The 22,820-nt window shown below is 33.9% G+C and overlaps 1 pseudogene; it reads right to left on the bottom strand.

The window, feature by feature from the left end:
• Nucleotides 1–233: 233 nt before the first annotated feature.
• LOC112928105 (ubiquitin-conjugating enzyme E2 variant 1-like) lies at nucleotides 234–2,860 on the bottom strand (annotated as a pseudogene).
• Nucleotides 2,861–22,820: the final 19,960 nt, after the last annotated feature.

Consider the following 22,820-nt stretch of genomic DNA (forward strand, 5'->3'; position numbering starts at 1 on the left):
TATGTGGACAGTGGTTACACTTGACAGGATGATTTGTTATAGCACAACTTATATATTTCAAATGGACAAAAAATTAGTATCCTTTACAGTATCTTAAGATAAATTGCCTTTGAATGGGAGCTTCCTTTCCAGTACTTTTGAGGTCTACAAGACGTATCTAGAAAATGTACTACTGTGGAAAATGACTGCTTAAATCGAATGGGGGGGGAGGGGAGGGTGGTTTCTCTTTTTGATTAATTGCTGTAACACTATCCTTCGGGGGTGCTGAGGGAGTTTCATGTTTTCTTTAGACATCATTAGGCGCCGAGCTCTTGCAGGACAACTTTGATGCTATATGAATTCTGCCATTTTGCTAGCATGGATACGGTTCTTGGGTCCACCACTCCATTAGAACTATTAACTCCATTCATATTAAATTTTGTTACAAATCTTACAAAGGGGGGGTGCTTCTGGGTATTTAGGTCCACATTCTATTTTAAGGCTGTATATTCAGTTTTCATAAATTGTTCTTGGAGGCCCAATTATCATCCCTGTCCATCTTGTAAGTGGCATGTCTTCATCATCTTCTAGACCCCAGCTAACTGTGCCATCTCCTACTCCTTTATGGCCTTCTTCCATAACAGTCGAAAATTGCGAGAGACTTTTACTCCTGAGTTCAGATTGAGGCTTGAGCCATTTCTGGGTGTTTTCCAGAACAGAGCTGAGGCATTGGGGCCAGGTAGGGGACGAGGCCGAGCCCATGGTGGCTGCCGTCTTGCGTCGCTGTCACTCCCAGATAAAGATTCTATCTATCTATCTATCTATCTATCTATCTATCTATCTATCCAGCTAAAAGAACAGAAAACTATGCACCAATATCCCTGGTGAATATATGTGCTAAAATTCTCAACAAAATATTAGTAAACCTACTTTTCAACAGTGCATTAAAAGGATCATATATCATGATCAACTAAGTTACCCCTGGGATGAAAAGATTATTGAATACATGCAAATCAATATTTGCATAATAATAGAATAAAGTGTAAAAAAATCACAGGATCCTCTCAATAAACACATCAAAGGATATTGATTTTTGTTTTAACAAGTAGACTCCTTGACTGGTCTCAAATTCCAAACTCTTTCCTCTGTAATAGGCAGCAGATGAAATCTCCCATCCACAGTGTTTCCAACTTTCCCACTCACTTTCCACTGGACTTGTTGAAGTCTTCCCCACATACACAAAGTTCAAAAACCAGCCAAGCTTTGGGATGGAGTTTCAGATTTGGGAGTTTCCCCACTGCATAGCTCCCTGCTTTAAAAGACTTCACCTCATTTTCCAACCATTCTGGTGCTCCTCTACTCTATCCTCTGACTCCTAGAGTTGGTGAAATTGAAACTTTTCTGTTATGTTTTACCAACCTCATGTGGGAAGTTGCCTTCAGGAGGAAAATGAATGCTCATGAACACAAATTATCACTCATTGCAATTCCCCTTTTTAAGATTTTGTTTTACTATTTTTCCCCTGCATTTATTCATTCTTCAATTGCTGCAAATACATTTTTAGAAAATATGTTTCCAGATTTTAATCTGTTGGAGAGTTAGTAATATAAAAGCTTTCCTACCATATGTAGACATGAATCCTCCATCTAGTAATGTTTAATCTTTGTTCATTATTTGTTTCCTTTTTAAAAAGATTTTATTTATTTCTTTGAGAGAGAGAGCGAGAGAGAGAATGGGCGAGCACAAGCAGGGTGAGGGGCAGAGGGAGAAATAGACTCCCCCTGAACACAGAATCCAGTGTGGGGCTCGTTCCCAGGACTGTAGGATCATGACCTAAGCTGAAGACAGATGCCTAACAAGGGACTTACCCAAACTCCCCTATTATTTGTTTCAAATTGCTTCAAACTCTTGTAACAAAAAAGTAAGTATGTATGTGAATATCTTTTACCTACACACATGCAACAAATACCTACAAATAAAAGCTATTAAGTATTTTGCATGGATTATTTTGTAGATAGAATAGTGTATAGTTTTAAATAACATTTGCCAAATGTTTACTGATGGTCATTTGTTAACAGATAACAGAGAAAAGAATTTATTTTAGATCAAATGAATTAGAATTTCAGGGTCCTTATTGCATAACAGAAATAGAATTTGAAACACATCTGACAAAATCCTCTATCCTACAAGCATTAATTGAAGTGTTATACAAAATAGATCAGAAAATAGACAATCTCAAATATACATATAGTTAATAATTAGATATGTTTACAGATTGTCTTAATATATCTTTGGTTTATTTTCATGGATCACGTTGTAATAATGAATAGATCTGAAAAATATCTGTCATAATCTGATGAGAGTTTAAATTCTATACTGTGAACCTTTTTAACTAAAAAAATTCTTTCTCAAAAGAAATTTCAATTGCCTATTTTAAAGAAAAATAACCTTAAAAAAAAGGAAAGAAAATAACCTTATCATCCATTCTAAAAAGTAAAGTCAGCTCTAGAGTGGCTCTAGTGATTCAGGGAGATCCTGTAAAGACTTGCTCCACTTTTCTTAGAGGACTTGGCCAAATGAAACACTTGGAGAATATCCTTCTAAGAGGACTAGAAATTAAAAATCCACACAATGTATTCCATATAGTGGGGACAGGGCCTATGTCTTTTATAAATCTGAGTCTCTAAGCTTGGAACATTGCCTAAAATTTGTTAGCAGTTGGGTCGTATGAATAAAAATTATTGTTAATACTTGAAATGGAAATTAAGGTATACATGATGATGATGATTTAGGTATACATTGGAGCTCTTTTCTTTTCAGCATTATTCTGTTCACCACATAGACCCATGGAACTTCTGGGCTGCTGAAATATAGGATTCATGGTCAGCAGGATACCTAAAAGCCTAGTTTGATTTAGGTGGCTTATCCTTTGAGTTATACACTTGAACAACTCCACTTTAAATAATATATATTGTGGGGACACCTAGGTGGCTCAGTGGTTGAGCGTCTGCTTTCAGCTTAGGGCAGAGTCCTGGGATCAAGTCCCGCATCGGCTCCCTCTGCCTATGTTTCTACCTCTTCCTCTCTCTGTGTCTTTCATGAATAAATAAATAAAATCTTTTTAAATAAATAAATGAAAAATAAATCATATATATTGTGAATCACAAATGAGGGAAACAGTGATGAAATGGTAAAGGATCTTTATGTAAGGGTTTGCTTTGGTCTATATTTTGTTCTAGAAACTTATGAATTTTTACAAAATGCCAATAGCATGTAAGTTATGATTATGGATCTAGTACAAAGACATTGTAAAGAAATAGTACTCAGCTTTCTTTTCAACTACGGTTTGGATATAAGTACACATTTGAGATGTTGTTCCCTTAAACTCCACAAATCTGTCTTAAAAGGAAATAGAAGCTGGGACACTTGGGTGGCTCAGTCAGTTAAGCTGCCAACTCTTGGTTTGACTCAAGTCATGATCTCATGGGTCTTGGAATCAAGCCTCCCACCCAGGCTCCTTGCTCAGCGAGGATTCTGCTTGAAGATTCTCTGCCTCTGCCCCCTGCCCCTCTGCCCCTCCACCCCAAACCCTGCACACACACACACACTCTCTCTCTCTCTCTCTCAAATAAATAAATAAATAAATAAATACATACATAAATACATAAATACATAAATATTTTTAAAAGCAAATAAAAGCTAATAACAACTCAATTATTTACTATTTATCAAGGATAAATAAGAACTATTTGAGTTTTAAAAATTTAGAAATGTGTTGCTGTGTGAAGACAAGAAAGATGATGGTTAAAACAAGTACCCTGCATTGCAGCAAATGACTACTAATTTAGTAACTACTCATCTCTTTTACAGTTCTTTATATCCAATCCCAAATGAGCATGGGAACATAATGAGATATGTAAGAGAGAGATCAGTCAGGGAACATTTTCAGACATAGCAAGAGTGAAGTTCAGAATTCTAAGATCCTTCAAACACAGCCTGCTCTCTAGAATTTAACAACTAACTCTGGGCTGCTTAAGAACATGAGGCAAACTGCTCAGAAGAATGGAAACTGAAGAAGAGACACAAAAAAACATCTATTTTGTGTTATACTTGGAAACATACACAGATGGGAGCATTTGTGTTTAATACTTCCATTCTCTAGCATTAAATAAGCCATGTTCATTTTGAGAAGTAGTTTATTAAGGGATATATTTGCTTTTAGAGACACGGCTGTTTTATTTTGACTGATGACCTCGGTCTCACCTTTCAGAAGTCGGCTGAATTGAAACACTTCTCCATTTCCTACAATAGAAGTAACAAAAACATACTTTTCACAGAAAGGTACCCTATCTGATTTTTTCCCCCATGCATACACTTTAGGAATGTCGTAGTATTTTCAAGGGGATATTATGTTAAAATTACTATATTATTAGTGGGTCCTACAATTTTAATGTTAGAAATCATTAGTAATTCTAATTGTAATATATCAATAGAATAAGACCATATTGACTTAATCTGCTTCTCTTCCACCTGATATATTTCCAGCTATATCTCCTACTGGCATATATTCTCTGTTTGAAATCACCTATGTGTGGGTATAAACAGGAACAGACTTCTCTTCTAAATATAAGAGTCTGTATATTTATTATAAGCTGACATTTATAGTCCAAAGCATTAGAGTTAAAGGTGCTTTCTATAAAATACAAAAAACAAAACAAAAAACATACATATATATATACATTCATACATGTTCATAAATATGCATGCATATCTACACACATTTAGAAGAGGGTATAAGCCATTCTTAAGTGAGTAAAAAAATAAAGTACATCTCTATGGTAATATTATCCATTGCTTACATAATACATTTTTAATATCCCTGACAACCAATAAGACTTCCCTCAGATAGGATCCTATACATTTTCCATTCACATTTTTTATGTAAAATAGAAAATATGGAAAAAATCCTTGAAATATAGTTTAAAAAGTTTAAAACCCATAATTCGCTTCTGAATACTTCTTTGATGTTGCCCTAATTAATAGGTCATTTTACTGCATCACTAACAATTGTAGAAAGACAAAGATGAACTGTAAGAATATGAAGTGAACACACACATTTCTCTATATCCTCTCCAGAATCAATTGAAATTATAGTAAAACAATTAAAAATTAAAACTAAAATGTAACTCTAAGTGTGTAGGTATATAAGCAAAGATACAGGAGGAGGAACATAGCAAATGAGAGGATTCAACAATTTCCTAGAAGATAGAAAGGCTGTGGCCATCTGTTTAATGGATGCTTCTGTGGGAGGAAATACCAGATTGTCCAATTAAAAATGAGAGCCAGTCTGACAAGCATAAATCCACATACTTTCAAGTTCAGGGCTGGAAGGTGTGAGAGAGAACAGGAGCTCAAAGAAAGGCCAAGAGGGCTAATTAATTGCCTGTTTCATAGATACAACTGAGTTTTTGACTCCTAATTTAAAGGTAACTGATACTATCTAAATATTAAATAAATTAGGAGGACAGAGACAGGCAAGAGATATACACTGTAACAGAAATGAATCTTCTTTCTTTCGAGTAGGGAGTAAGTGGAAATATATTCAGTTAAGACATAGAAAGAATAACATACCGTTTGAAGATAGGAAAGGGAAAAATTAACAATACGTAATAATAAATATTAACTCACAAAAGCAGATATCATTTACTGAATGCTTATTAACTGCCAAGCACAGTTTTAACTGCTTTATATGAATTGATTTCTCACAATACTGCTTTCAGATGAGAAAAACAGGCAGGAGAGATCAAGTAACTTTTTTTAAGATCCCACAGAGCAAGTGACAGACATAAAGTTGGTATGCAGGAAAGCTTACTGCAGAGAATTTGCACTTAACTAACAGAGTTATGAGAGTTAACTCTCTTCCAGTTATGGAAGATTTAGATGAATATGATAACATTTTATAAGCAGCGATTCTTTTGCTTTTATTTAAAGCCTCCATATACCTGGAAAATGTGTTGCATGCATGCTATCTCTCTTCCGTATATCCACTCTTGCCTAAATTGCCTCATTTATAAAATTGGGGGAATAAGTATTGCTTAAGATTATTGGAAAATTATGTGGACTAATATATGCTTAGGGAATGTGTGGCACAAGGATATTGATGGCATTATTTTTTATTATAATTAATATTGCTACTAGTCAATTCTTTCATCTATTGTTAAATCTGTTCCAATGCAGGAGGAAACATCAGCAGTGTTTAACTCATTCTAATGTAGTGCGTGTCTCCTTTTGGCGTCGTATTGAGTACAACTCTTGTTTCACATGCTGTCCAAAAACAAAACTTTCATGCAAGATGTGAATCAACTATTCCTTGTAATTCCCTAGACCTTTATATTTTTGTTTGCTCTCCATTTCCTTGCCATATACTTGGAGTACATGGCACCATGTGCTCAAACACTCAGGCCTAGTGTGTGGTAATAGCCGATCTCTCGTACAGTTATGTAAACATGTACGAAACCAGACCCAGGTCTTAGAATCCACAATAAACTCAGTAAATCACACCTAACAAAGAGAAAGAGCTATAATATTAAGCCATATAATACTAGTTGTAAAGGAAGCTATTAAGGAAGAAGACTCAAAGCAGTTATGGAAAAGCAAAGTAGACTCAGTCTAGAACTTGAAATTCAGGAAGCTGTGTTGGGTGATTTATCTGGCCCTTGCAGTGGATGACATGGGCATGTCAAAGGAGATAGAGATATGGTGAAAGAATAGGTACTTTTTAAATAAAAATTTTTGTCCTATAATTGAATCAACATAAATATATGCACATACCTGTATTCTCAACTGTACTGTTTCAATTTCAAGGACAAACTGTGCTTTTAATGACCTTTGTATCCTTCTACAAAGATAGTGTAGAACATATAAAAATGAAAATATTTTGAAAGATTTAACTATACAATTGGATGGATGGAGGACTGTGGGTAGATTTCAGTTCTAAAGGTACACAATTACTTTTGGAAAAATAAGAGGCAGACTACATCAGATTATTGACCAACTTAAAAAGTTGTGATCTCAAAAATTTCTCTACATATTTACCTTCTCAATTTTATTGGTATAGTCTACTCCAAAAGAACATTAATAAATGTATACCAGTCAGCTTTTATATTAGTGATCCAGAAATCACGTTTAGAAATGGTATCATGTGTGCTATGCTAGAACAAATAATATTTATCCTTTAGAACCATTTTGTAAAAAGATGTAAATCCCTTTCAGTCATTTTGTACAAATCTAATCATTTGCATTTGTGTTGTTTATGATAATACGGGACAAATATAATAATTTTATTTGTCTAGATTCCAATGATGATGACGGTAGCAACAACAATAATGATAGATAGATAACATTGATCATTGACTCTGGGCAAGGGAATAACCTATTTTATTTTCAACCACCAGATGGGGTACTCTTATTACTTCTATTTTATATACTAGGTGACTGACTTTCAATGTTTAGGTAATTTACTCAGTATCATAGTGGAATGTACATTCTTAGGGTACAGGAGATTTTTTTTTTTTTAGTTCACATTTACATCATAAGTGCCTAGCATAGGGCAGCTGGGGTGGCTCAGAAGTTTAGCACTGCCTTCCACTCAGGGCATGATCCTAGAGACACGAGATCGAGTCCCACATCGGGCTCCCTACATGGGGCCTACTTCTCTCCCTCTGCCTGTGCCTGTGTCTCTTTCTCTCTGTGTCTCTCATGAATAAATAAATAAAATTTTTAAAAAAATAATAAGTGCCTAGCATAGTATTTGAACATGGTGGATTCATAATAGAATTTATTGATTGAATGAACACAAAACATGGCACTGTTGCTATTGAATGTTGTTTTACTTTAATTTTGCTCTAACCTTCTATAATATACTGCTTCTCACTACCATGAAAGACCAGCTTAACCCAAGTACGGATTTGTTTATGTTTATTGGGAAGTATATATCACGGATGGGTATGGCTTGAGACTCTCCCCATCTGTAGAAAATTGTATGTCTCTTTTCATCCATCCTTTGAATGATTTTATAGGAAGCAATTATGGTATCTTTTTAAGGTGGCTTTCTATACCGTTGTCTACATTTACTAAGTACCTGACTTTGAAAATTGATCCCATTTCCAAAATTAGTTGTCTAAATCTTGAAAACATAGACAGGTTTACAAATGAATTCTTCTTTGTTGGTTGATATAACCAGTGACAACATATACTTATCCAAATGAGTTAATCTTCTTTGCCAAGAGCTTTTCAAAGGTCCTTATGAGAGCATAAACCTAATTCTAATGATTTCTTCTAGATAGACCACATGCAACGAGTTTACCAAGGCATTGAAATCAATTACTTGGTTATTAAGATGATCTTACTAAGAATAATCTGAATAATGTAAGTTGAACATCTAAACATCTGAGGTTAGCCAAATGTAGTATATGAAAGCTTTCATCGCATACTCCTAGCAAGGGACAACTCATGATTCCTGGTTTGCAGCGTTTCACGACAGGTATTTTCCACTTTGCTTTTACTTTCATTCTTCTTCTTCTTCTTCTTCTTTTTTTTTTTTTAAACATTTTGGTATTATCCAACTTTGTAAACTAACAATTCTCCTTAGGTTTTTCATTTCTGGTGCCAAAACAACAAAGCTTCTATTCAAAGTGAAGCATCAAAACTCCATGACTTTTGCACTAGATCTCAATTTCACAAGGCAGTGAGCAAAAGCACAGTAGGATAGAGTTTTGCATGCACTGTCATTCTTGCGGTTTCAGATGTGGTGGTCAGCAGGACTGTAACATTAAAAATGCAAGTTTCATTAATGATGGTCCACAAGGAAGAGGGATGAAAGGTTACTTTGAATTGTCTTTGAAGACCATAGATAGTGAAGTAGCCTTTGATACCAGGAATCAGCGCTCGTCTACTCAAATCAAGGACATCTGTCCTCCAAAACAGGAGAGAACAAAAAATAGATATTGATGAGTAGCTCAAGCAGGGCAAAAAGATGAAAAAAATAGTTATTGCTCAGGTGTTTAGATAGCTATGGGAAAGAGTGAATAAAAGTGGACAACTCTTCCTTTGGAAAAAAAAACATGAAACAGTGGGTATTCTTTACTTGTCAAATGTGAAAGGATTGAAAAAATTGTTAAATGTGCCTTCTGGCTAGCTTGCTGGCAAATACAAGCTGTTCTCCCCAGATATCCACAGTTATGTGTTTCTTTTACTAAACTCGCTAAAGCATTTGCCACTTAACAATTTCCTTATTCAATTTGGCTGGAGGGAGATTCATTAAAAAGAGTCAGGTGACATAAAGCAGAGAAATAAAATTAGATAACATTCCCATATTCTAGCACATATAAGCAAATTAGTTGGGATTGACCAGTTTGGTTTCCAAATATTCTTAGACATAAACAGAGACATCCAATGAAAGACAAAATTTAATAAAGCTTTACATTTTAGCTTCTCTGAGAACACATGGTATTAATAACATCTTAAGGAAAGAACATTTTAATATTGCATTAATAATAGCTAACACAGTCTATACTATATGTCAGACTATTTTATATATAGTAACACATTTAATCTTCACCGTAACTCAGTGAGGTAGGTACTCTTAACCATTTTGGAGAAGGGGGAGTGAAATAAATTGGTCAAGTAATTTTTTCCCAGAAAGGTATAAAGAGTAAGAGGAGAACTGGTATTTTAAATCAGGATGCCTTGGTTAAAAATCTGTGCTCTTTATCAATATGTTATGCTCATTTTCTGTTCAGTAGATTTCTACAAACAGTTACAGCCTCAAAAAACCTACTCCTAAACAAAACAAAACAAAAAAACAGACTCTTAGTAATTCTCCTACCTGCTCTAATTTCGATTGTACACACACACACAGACACACACACAGATATGCACATGGACTAAAATAATATCATGTATTTGTTCATATAAATGAGGATATTCCAAGGCTCTACTCCAAGTCCAAACTAATCATAATGATACTAACATTTAAATAACATGTGTGCCCTGATTAAAGACCAATAATCATACTAATTTTTGAAATACATGTACATAACATGAGTATCTTTTACATATCACAATACAGTATCTCAGTGCTCTCTTCAATAGGAAAAGGCTATCATAGCATGAAAAATATGTTGTAGAGTGTGCCCACTGTGGGGGATGTCATCCGGAAACAGTGTCACTGTAGTGTGACATGTGGACAGCAATGTCTGTAGTGTATTGATCATGCATTATATGCATTCAACAAAATATTTTCATGCATGTTAGTGTTAATTGAAATAGAAAATCAAATAGCTTTTAAAAAATTGAAGTCTGTGCTGCAAATTAAAGATACCCAAAGGTATGAGATTCATACATTTAAAAAACCCTATAATTGAATTATCAAGTATGTTGAGGAGGAGAACATCCATGTGAGGTGGGGGGTGTTGCCTACAATGGAAGTCAGAACTCATGCAGGGAGTAGAGGTATCTGTGCAGGGGGGAATGTGGCAGTATAGAGGGAAGATTGGTTAGATCCATGCGATTAGTAAAATAAATAAATATAGGGTGCTTGGCTGGCTCAGTCAGTAGAGCATGTGACTCTTAATCTCGGGGTTCTGAGTTCAGGACCCACACTGAGTATAGAGATTCCTTAAAAATAAAATCTTAAAAAAATAAAAATGAATAAATACATTTAAAATAATAAAATCATTTTCTTGAGTGAAGAAGGAAGTTAAAAAAGTGAAAAAATGAGAAAACTAGAGTGAATCATGTTGTGTTATATTGGATACATCAGGTTAAGACATGATTTCCAATATATAGTTGGATACATTAAATTAGATAAATAGATCTAGACTTCATTTTCTGTGTATATGACTGTATGTACATTCCTATGTTTATTTCCTAGGTTTATTTATGGAAAAGGCCTATTATTGATTCTTCATTCACCATGAATATAACCAGAACATGTTCTTGACTGCTAAATATAGGCATGCCTCATCTTGTTGCACTCTGCTTTATTGTTTGTTTTTTTTGTTTTGTTTTGTTTTTTGTTTTTGTTTTTGTTTTGTTTTTACAAATTGAGGGTTTGTGGCAATGCTACATTGAGCAAATCTATTGGTGTCATTTTTCCCGTGGAATTTTCTCACTTTGTGTCTCTGTGCCACCTTTTGGTAACATTATTATTTCATAATGAAAAGTATAAGATACTTTTTCATTATTATTATATTTGAATTGCTGCAATCTTATGATGAAATTTCAACAAATGAGGAATTGCCTCTTATGGATTAGCAAAGGAAGTGGTTTCTTGAAATGGAATCTACTCTTGGTGAAGATTGTTGAAATGACAAAAGATTTAGAAGATTGCATAAACTTATTTGGTAAGCCGTAACAGGGTTTGAGAGAATTGACTCCAACTTTCAAAGTTCTATTGTGGATAAAATGCTATCAAACAGTAACATGTGCTGTTTGAGAAAATGCTCGTGAAAGGGTGAGTCAATTTATGCGGCAAATTTCATTGTTTTAAGAAATTGCCACAGCCACCTCAACCTTCAGCAACTACCACCCTGGTCTGTTAGCAACCATCAACATTGAAGGAGAACCCTCCACCAGCAAAAATATTATGGTTTACTGAAAGCTCAGATGATAGTTAGCATTTGTTAGCGATAAAGTGTTTTTAAGTTAAGGTATGTATATTGGGATTTTTTAGACATGATGCTATTGCACACTTACTAGACAATAGTATTGTGTAAACTTCATATGCAAAAGTTTGGGAAACTATAAAATTCATTTGACTTGCTCTTTTGCAATATTTGCTTTATTGTGGCGGTATTGAACTAAACCTGCAGTATATCTGAGATATGCCTGTATTATTTCCCTCTAAAAGAAACCAAGGCTTCTTGAAGAAATGGTTGATTCTAATTTTGGCTCATGGAAAGTACAAAATTAATCTAAAACATCTTGTGGTCCATGAAAATAAAGTGGTCAGAGAATAATGGGATGTCAAAAGAACAAGAGAGCCCACTTGCAAGAGCTTCTCCCATTGACCAATCCCAGAATAATTTTGACATCAAACTAAACAATGATATTAAAAGATCCCAATACATCTAATAAAATAGAAAACCCTGGGTTTATACAGATAGCAGTAGATTAATGAATACGTTGGAAGTATGACTAGGAATGGAGAATGTGTAAGGTATGAATGTAACCTCTCCTTGATTTAATTAATTAAAAAGGGGAAAATATCAATGGCATGATAAAGAAGGCTGACAGATACCATAATCAAGTGACTATGATGAACACCATCAGTAACTGGACAAATTAAAATCATATGATACCTGGTCAGGTGCAATAGAAAGAACACATTGTTACCCCTGTGATATAATCATCAAAGATGGAAGGTCTGAATCAAATCACAAGGAAACATTCGCTAGTCCTGGAGTGAAGGCTGATCTATAATAGAACTGGCTTCTCATCTTCAAAAGTGTCAGATTCATTATGACCAAAAAAAAAAAAAAAAAAAGACTGAAGACTGCTTCAGCTTGCAGATTATAGAGACAAGAGAATTATTTACTATGTATGATTCTGAGCTAGATTATTTTCCATTAAGAAACACTAGGATACCATTTGGCAAAACTTCTTGTAGCCTGAGGATTAGATGATAGTAATGTATCGGTGCTAATTCACTGATTTTGAAGGTTGCATTGAGAAGTATTCTTGTGGGGCAGCCGGGGTGGCTCAGTGGTTCAGCACCTGCCTTCAGCCTAGGGTGTGATCCTGGAGACCTGGGATCAAATCCCACGTTGGGCTCCCTGCATGGAGCCTGCTTCTCCCTCTGCCTGAGTCTCTGCCTCTCTCTGTGTGTGTCTCTCATGAATAAATAAAATCTTTAAAAGAAAAAAAAAGTATTCTTGTTTGTAGTAAAAATAATACTAACAACAGCGTATGATATGATATCAAGTCCACAACTTACTGTCACATGGTTCAAGAAAAAAAGTTCTTTGTGTTTTTCCTAACTTCTCTGTAGTTTTACTTTAAAAAGATAGATTTGCAGTCAATGTGAACTTTTTATTTTCTAGAAATTCCCATAGTTGTAGCTTTTACTAACCATGATCTATAGTTTTACAAATAGTAACATTTAAAAGACATTGGCAAGCAGATGAGTTCTATTGACGTTACCCAAATACCTTTCAAGAGGGTTCCTGGTGGCTTTACATTTCTAGAATTACGTGATACCTTCTAGACAGTGTTCTGTAATACAGGAATTCTCTAAGACATTTGGTGTGGCTTTCTCTAGTTAATATTCCCCGATCTGGTGTTGGGCACGTAAGACCTGTTGCTTAGGTAAATCTGCACTATTTTGCAATTTGCCTAACATGCTTATGAAATTTTAAAATAATTACTTTCAAACGTTTCCCTAAAAAAACGTTAGCTTCATGAGGTCAAAGTATTGAATAATCAATGGACGGTATTTCAGTGGATGTTGATTTATGTATATTTCAAAATATATGTCTAGTAATTAAAAATAAAGGCAAAAGGCTAGTTTGGGGTAAAGAAGTCTACATTCACTTTTTGCTTCCCCACTTTCTATTCTTGCCAGGAAAAAGAGAGCTCCTCAAATTTGTCAGACTAAAAGATACGTGTGGTGTTACTTTGATGTGGTTTCAAAATTTTAAATATATTCTAAATGGTTTTTATCAAAGTAATGCTGTGCTGTATCAAACAATCATATTCTGCTGACTGAATAGCACTGGTTCCTTACCTGTTCCTCATAAGCCCAAGTCAACCTCCCATGGGGAATTGAGTTCGCTTTTGTTTTAAAGTTTCTATATTAGTTTTTCTATATATATATATATATTTTGTTTTTCTATATTTTTAAAAGTAATAGACTTATTCTACTTGATCTATCAATCAATTTCCTACTTTGATTATACAATATTATCCCACTTCGTGTTCCACAGTTATACACACCCCTTCTATTTTAATGATACTGTTTTCAGTTCCTCCATTTACTGCCATTATGAATGTAAATAATATTACTGTATTTTTACTTATTGTTCTAACAACCCTAGATATCACTGCCTGCCCATTATAATTGTAAAATGAAATTATAGTTGACTCTTGAACAATGCAGGGGTCAGAGTGCCAAGCCCCCTCACAAGTTGAAAGTCCAGGTATAGCTTATGACATCCCCAAAACTTTACTAATAGCCTATACTATTGGCCAGAGGCATTATTGATAGCATAAATAGTTGAATAACACATTATTTGCATATTATATGTGTTCTATATTGTATTCTAATAATAAAAGGATCTTGAGAAAAGAATGTTAACAAGAAAATAATAAAGAATAGAAAATACATTTATAGTCATGTACTGTAAAAAATCTCTGTTTAAGAGGACCCACATAGTTCAAAGCCACGTTGCTCAAGGGTCAGCTGTATTTGCACGACTACACTTCTCTAGCTCTATGTCCTGTAGTCTCCCAACTCATTATTTGTACTTCTACATATTCATGTTTACTTATTTAATAATTTACTGTCTTTCTGTAAACATACTGAAGTCCCCTTTGTCTATTGCAACAGTCAGAAGCTCAAAAGCCTACAAAAGCAATGTAATAAACATAGAGAGCTGATTCAGGGCAGAAATAAAAAAAATTAACTATGAGAAATAAAACTCAACTTTTTGTTTGATTATTGTCACTATTGATATATACTATTATATATATAAGGTGTATTTTGCTTATATAACATAAAAATAATAAAATTACGGTATATATGATACTGAATGTTTTATTTTACATTTCATATTAAAAATAGATACATTTAAAGGTAGCCTATAAATGTAGGCTGTAATGTAATGAAAAATAGTAATTTCATGTAGTGAAAAATAGTAATGTTCCAAATCTATTACTCTTTTTATTTGGTTCCAGTTACCAGGCACCTTTTCTTCTATACTAAGAAATATCCTTGTCATCCTTATATTTTGGGTCCTATTGTGCAATAAGAAGTCAGCTTTGAATCGTTTAACATGGAAAAATATTTAATTATATTCAGTTTTAGTAGAATACAGCTGTTCACCATTGTAAGTGCTTCCAAAGATGGATATAATCTTTTCACAATGGTTTTTATATTTATGGTAACATGTCCCAAGGAATTTGTAGTGTTCTAATATACCAGCATTATCATATTTAATTTTCAGTATCACATTTTATTGTAGTTCAATAACTTCCACTTGAAGCTCTTCATTCACACTATCAATATTCATTGAGAGGTGCATTGAACGGTGTTAGTTCATTTTCATAAAGTAGCAAATCAGAACATTTTTCTAAAATTCAATCTTTAATTCCACAGTTTATAAGAATGTAGTTCAGAGTATTACTTTCATTTCTGAAAGCTTATATCTGCATAGGAAATTGGGTCAGATTATTTCTTACCAAATGAATTTCCCAAAGAAACCATTTTACTAAGAAGGAGCAGATTGAATTATATACTTTTGTATGTATGCTTAGAAATACTTACCAGGAAATGTTCAAACTGTTTAGATAGGTTTTATGTAAAAAAAATAATAAATAAAAAAAAAATAAAAAGCTAACTTTGGACTCCACCTTATCTGTAAACCAAAACATGTACTTTCACTAGATGACAGGGCCAATTTTATTTCTTTCAGTTGTCCAAAAAATGTCTTTAACATCATTTCAAATCACCATCCTCTTTGTAGTAATCAACCATGTTGTGCATGTAACATGCCTAGAAAAGTATTAATATTTTGGGGGACACTTTCAAGGTATGTAACAGTATGTTAATTATTAAATTCAAAGACTTCATTCAAGTTTTAACTTTCTAGCATGAAAGAATTACTTGCATGTGGTGCAATTAATGTATCAAACCTGAAATCTTGAAAAAATGCTGCCACACTATACTTAATTTTTTTTTAACTAAAATCATATTATATTCCACAGCTGGAATACCATAGCTGCACTGGAATAACGTAGCCACCAACCACAGGTAGCCACTTAAAATTAAATTAATGTTAAGTTAAATGAACATGTCAGTTCCTCAGTCACACTAGCCACAAAACATTCAATGTCCACATGTGGTTAGTAGCAACCCTATCGCGAGAGCATACACATACAATATTTCCATTATCTCAGAAACTTATGTTGTAAAGTGCTGATTCATAGCAGAGGATGGCAGACATTTTCTGTAAGGGGCTAAAATTTTACTAAATATTACTAAATATTACTAAATATTTTAGGCTTTGTGGGCTATAGGTTCTCTGATAGGATTACTGAATTCTGCTAGTGGAGTGGGAAAATAGCCAGTGACAATAGATAAAGGAGTGTGGCTGTGTTCAAATAAAACTTCATTTACAAAAATAGGTTTAACCAGGTTTGGCCTGTGGGCTGTTTTTTCTTACTCTTGATCTATATTAACATTTATTTTGCATTATATATAATATAATTATATATGATATAAACAACATATATTAGCATTTATATAAGCATTTAAGTAGTTTTCCAATACACATAAGTCATATCAGAATATTAAGTATTTTGAACATAATGTACAACAGGTTTTTAACTGTATAAAAATAAATATTACAACCAGGGTAGTATTTTTTAATATCTGTGTAGTCATCAGTTGTAATAGGACATGCCTCAATTTCATTTTATCTTTTCCACAGCATTTCAATAGGAAGTTTTTAATCCATATTTTCCAAAGACAGAGTTTAGAGAATTTGTAGTTGAATTTACATTAACGAATTTGTGATTATATTTAAGACAACTGGTTTTTACCATATTCAAAAGACACTCTTTTATATATCCATCATCTACTAAGAAGTTTTTATTTAATATACTATTGAATTGTCTTACCTTAACCCATAACTTATTTTTATAATTTTAATTTTAATTCTCTATCAGGACATTCAGTTTTGTACTATGTGTCTATTTCTGTATGTGAGTTATATTTTTTCCTGTGGTAACACACAAAACACACAGTGAATACATACTTTTAAAAATTAATGGTGTAAAAATTGACTTTCTCTCCAAGAATGTGATGTCTCCCATTTTTCTTGAAAGACATTGGTCTAATAATAGTTTTCTTTTGTAATAATAACATAGGTTCAATGGTAGCCGCCCCCCCCCCCCCAAATATACCCATGTCTTTACACTGGAAGTCTTTTTAAAGATTTTATGTATTTATATTTATTTGAGAGAAAGAGTGAGGAGCATAAAGAGAAAGAGCAAGCGTGCACGCACAGGTGCACACACACACAGGCAGGGGAAGGGCAAAGAGAGAGGGAAAAGCAAACTCCCTGCTGAGCAGAGTCCAACGTAGGGCCTGATCCCAGGGCCATGACCTGAGCCAAAGGCAGAACTTAACCAAATGAGCCATTTAGACACCCCACCCTGACAACGTCTGAACATGATTTTATTTGGAAAAAAATGGTCTTTCCCAGATTTAGTATAGGACCTAAGTCCAATGACAGGTGTACGTAGGTGAGAAAGGTGTGGGGAGATTTGGGACTCAGATACACAGGAACACAGGAGGGAAGGCCATGTGAGGCAGAGGCAGATTGGAGTGGTGTAACCCTATAAGACAAGGAACTCCTGGTGCCATCCGAAGTGGAAATAGAAAGAATTCTCCCTCAGAGCCTTTGGAGGCAGCTCAGCCCTGTCAACACTTTGATTTTAGACTTCCGGTCTCCATTACTGTGAGAAAAAAAATTTCTGTTTCAAGCCACCAGGTTTGTCATAATTTGTGCACTATAACACTAATACATTTGTGTGTGAAATCAATTTTAGACTGTTTTATTGAAACTATAAAACAAAACGTAAAATTAATGACATTTTTCATTTTATTTTGTTATGGGGCAAATAGTGTGGGTATTATGGAAAACTAGGGAAGGCAAATTTCATCCAAAAACAGCAATTATTTTACTGCAGCCTAATTTTTGACATATAGATATATGAATCCATGCTTTCTGAGTTCTTTTGAGAGAGTTTGGAAATAATATATTTTATATGAAATACTGTAATAATTAGGACTTAAATGACACTCATGACTAAAATCCGTATTTTCAACTACATTTTGACTTAGACAACTAGTTTATAGCCTTGGATATATTGTGTGATTTCAAAATTGAAAATGAAAGATGCTGCATAGTATTGTAAGGGAGGCAAGATATCACCTCTGCCCTCTTAGAAGTTTGGCTGAGTCTGATAATTAAATTGACATAGATCAATAGGAAAAAGGCATACAAATTTATTTAATTCAAATTTTACACAATGTAGGAGCCCTCCTAAGGACATGAAGACCTGAAGAAGTCACAGATTAAATGCTTTATACTAGACTGAACAAAGAAGGAATTGTGGAAAAGTAACTAAACTATGTGGGAGACAAGGAAGATAAGAATTATTTTAACAAAGCCTATTTCAACTTCCAGTTTTGGATTTTAAGAATGTTACTTTACTTCTGGTATAAGGGGGGGTTTTCTTGGCTAAGCGGGGGTGGGATGGGGTGGTTTCTTGGCTTTTAAGGTAAAAAGGAAAGAGTCAGAGCACTCCTCTTGTACTTGCTATTTCTTTAAGTGCCTTTATATCAAAATAATTTTTATGGTAAAGTGGCATATTTGGGGGTAAATATTCTGGTTGCCTTTACTATTACTATCAGGTACATATTTTCACTTGAAAGTCAATTAATGCACTATAATGAATTCATTTCCTTATTCCATTTTGTTTCTTGTTTATAATCCCAGTGTTTACTCAGAGACTTAACTGGATCTCTGGAATTGTTCTTGTGTTCCTAAACCTTTATTCAGAAAACTCCACCTTGTTACTCTCAACTTTTACTGATTATTTTTTGGGTTACTGAACAGATTCTTTACGTTACTGTCTTTGATTGACATTTTCTAGTTCCCTTGTCCTCTCTCTTTCAGGTTTATTTCCTTATCTTATGAGAACAAGTCCAAAGTAACTTGTTGAGAATAATATTACTCCATTCAGAGTCTCTAGCACATAGGAAAGCTAAGTAGAAAAATAATACCAGCCTGAATTTAATTCCTTTATCAGAAAATCTTTACTGGGCACCTGGGTGGCTCAGTGGTTGAGCAACTGCCTTTGGCTCAGGTCCTGATCCCAGAGTCCTGGGATCAATCCCGCATTAGGCTCCCCACAGGAACCCTGCTTCTCCCTCTGCCTATTTCTCTGCCTCTCTTTGTGTGTCTCTCATGAATAAATAAATGAAATCCTTAAAAAAAAGAAAATCTTTGTTGTTGTTCTTGTTATTATTATATAGGTGGTGATATATTCTTTCTGGATTTGGGGACACATTTCTTTATCCTTGCTTTCTTTTAATTTCAAAATTATATATCTTGATGTGGATGTTTTTCCTCTAATATATGTGATAAGTAAAACTCTTAATCTGATATTCATTCTTTTTATGCTTATTTTATAAATTATCTAATAATTTCTTATCATGCATGAATTAGTCCTCTATGTTTATAATGTTTCCCTCATATTTTGTGCTCTTTATATTATTTCCTCATTTTAGATACTTTAATGTACTATTTTTAGACATTCCATTGATTTTTATATTTTCAAAATCCTCTTACTATTCCTTGAATATTTTTTAATGTAACTTTCTATTTTTATATTACTGATACAGCATTCTGTTAGAGTGTTTCTTGTTTATCATTAAATTGGCTCCATTCCATAAACTTCGTTGTCTTGGGAATCATATGTTGTATATTTCTTCTTTTCTTCTTTGCTTATCTGGATTTACATGTTCTTATTCAAATATATGGGAACCATAGCTTATTTATTTATATGAGGTACTTAGAAAGCCAATTAGGAGCCTAAGTCATGTGATTGGATTTTTCAACTGGGAGGCTTTGACCCTTTTGGTGAAAAAACAAAGAATTAGCAGTTAAACTTTGGAGAACTTAAATGCCTCAATACAGGGCTTCGTTCTAGGACACTGGCTGCTTAATTTTTTCAAGCTAATTTTTTTTGTAACTCTCAGAATCTAACTCTCTTTTATCAACTCGCCTTTTGAGGGGTGTTAAATGACCGGAGGAAGTATTTTCATGTGGAAATGTATGTATAAGAGGGTATCAGTGAATCTTCTTTTATGTTTCCCATTTCGCATACCTACAGTTTAGTTTCTAAGATACAAGTTGACCTGGTACTCTATAGCCTAACATGCTTCATTGTTGGCCTTCATCCCTTTGATCCATAGTTTAGGCAGCATTTTTCCTTTCCTGCTTCATTAGTTGCTAATTATCAACAGCTGATGAAATCTGTTATCTACTGATATCACTACTTTCAAATTCATTTAGTCCTTGTATTCTTTTGCCATGACCATTAAGAGAATGAGAACAAGTATGTATATTCTGTCTTTCAGTCTTATAGGACAATGCCAGTATCTTCTAATTTCCTCTCTAGATTTATATTAGTAAAATCAGAAAACATATCAATAATATCAATGAGAAATGTGTATTCACTAATAACATAATGGATCACAATCCCATTAAGCTGTATCTAAGAACCTTTTATTGTATGGACCTTACTAGAGTATTTTGGCTTACTGAACCCTATTTTTAAAAACAGTATACAGAGCATCAATTCTTGGTAAAGGAAGATAATGGGAAATAAGTTTCTTAATATGCAAAATATAGTTAACCACATTAGCTTGTTGGAATGCTAGGAAAATTAGTTGACACAATGTGTATAATAACTTATCTGGTATGCTATATAGCAAAATGGAGTCCTAACCTGAAGCTACCATTTTGCAATCTTTCAGTTGTAAAATGTCTGTGCACTGAAGGATTTCAAGTAGAAATTGAGTAGTTCTTTGTAAGGTTTATTTCAGAGGTAGGACCTTTGCTAGGTGTAGGGATGAACCAAACTCCTGAGACCCTTTCCATTTCACGATATCTCTACCTTTAACTGTTTTCTAATGTACCACAATGCAGATTGTTACTGCAAAATCTAGCACTAATTTTGAAACTTATCAGAAGAGAGAAAACATATTTTTAGAGAGAGCTTTGAATATCTAAACTCTAAGGACCTTTTGTTGTGCATTCATATATGCTGAGAAGTTGGGAAAATGCAGGTTGCAAAAGCCTTAGTAATGTACAAAAAATTGATTTGCATTTTTCCAAGTAGATTCTTTTATATTGAAGGCTTTGGAACAGTGGGCAATAGAACCATTTACAGCAACACGAATAAACTTTAATTTAACCAAAACATTTGATTAACTACCATTTCAGTTTCATCCAACATGCTGGATAATCAAGTTATAGCAGTACTTTGATATAAGCAGTATGTAAGGTTTTGCCATGGAATGTTTTTCAAAGTCCTAATTTAACATTTTTAAATATTTATAACAATTCTCAAATATCAATGAATACCAAGGCATAAAAGTACTTGTTTTAACTGTGAATATAAAAAGAAAGAAAAAGATGTGAGGTGGAATGAAGGGCAAAAGTTCTTTCAATATTATTGACTGTTGTAGAGGTAGAGGTTTGAAGTTATAATCATACACCACACCATAAGCCTTTGAATTTGTACCATGCTTGGACCATTTTTTTCCTGAATACCATTAGCTGAATCTCTCTGAGCCTTAGTTTTATTATGTAAAAATGAGACTAAACAGGTCTACTCTCTAGAATTGTTAAATATTTCATGAATATAAATTACCTGGGTAGAGGCTAGTAAATGGTTTCTAAATTATCCTCATTGTAAGACATTATTATAAAAAATATTTTCATTATTTCATTTAACAACTAGTTAGTGATCCCTGACTTACACCAAGTAAAAAGCTAGGTGCTGGGGATTCCACTGTAAATGGGAGACGCATGGTCTGGCTAAAATGGGCTGACATATTTAACTGCAGGCAATACAGAAAATCTACTAAAAATTTGCAGTTTTTGATGTGCTAAGGAGTAAGTATGATATTGCCTAGAAAGAAGAATACAAAGCCTGCTTTTGAATTGGTTTGTTAGTGAAGGATTCTCAGGGAGGATATATTTACTCTGAGATTTTTAGAATGAAGAATCAGCCTGTAAAGAGTAAAGGACAAAAGGTCACATGTATGTGAAAAACAAGTTCAAGTTCACTGAAGCCCTCTCCCTGCCCCCAAAAGTTTCTCTTCTGGGAACTGCTAGGACAATAGTGTATCTGAAGCAAGAACAGTTTAAGGGAGCACAAGATGAAGTTGAATACGAGCACACAGACCAGATCAAGGAAGATCTTGCAAACTTTTGTAAAGAAGTTTGATGTGTTTTTTTTTTCTAAGTTCAGTAGAATCTATTTAAACATGAAGATCACATAATCTTTTTTTATGTTTTAAAATATCCTTCAGCTGCTCAGTGAAGAGAGGAAAGAAAAGGAAAAAAGAACAGTCATAAAGTGATATTAGTGATTCAGGATTAAAGGCAATGTAGTTTGGGTTAGAGAAATGATACTTAAGATAGAGGAGAGTTGAATACATTTGAAATAATTTTGGTGTAGAAGAAATGTGGGCTTAACATTTAAGCTTATAATCACATATCACACGATGTGCCTCTGATGATGGAGCAGGTAAATTAGAGAGTTTATGAGTCATCACAAGATGACTCCAAGAGTTGTGGGTTTTGCTACTAGGTGAATTGTAATACCATTTACTCTGATGGCAATGCTGGATGAGGAACAGATTGGAAAAAGGGAAATCAAAATTTCTAGCACGGGCTAGAGGTAACTAGGAAGCATCCAAGTAGAGTTGTCAAGTAGGCAGATAGTGAGTTTGGAGAATCCAGGAAGGGTCTGCAATG

Source organism: Vulpes vulpes, chromosome 6 (assembly GCF_048418805.1).
Source record: "Vulpes vulpes isolate BD-2025 chromosome 6, VulVul3, whole genome shotgun sequence".
Lineage (NCBI taxonomy): Eukaryota > Metazoa > Chordata > Mammalia > Carnivora > Canidae > Vulpes > Vulpes vulpes.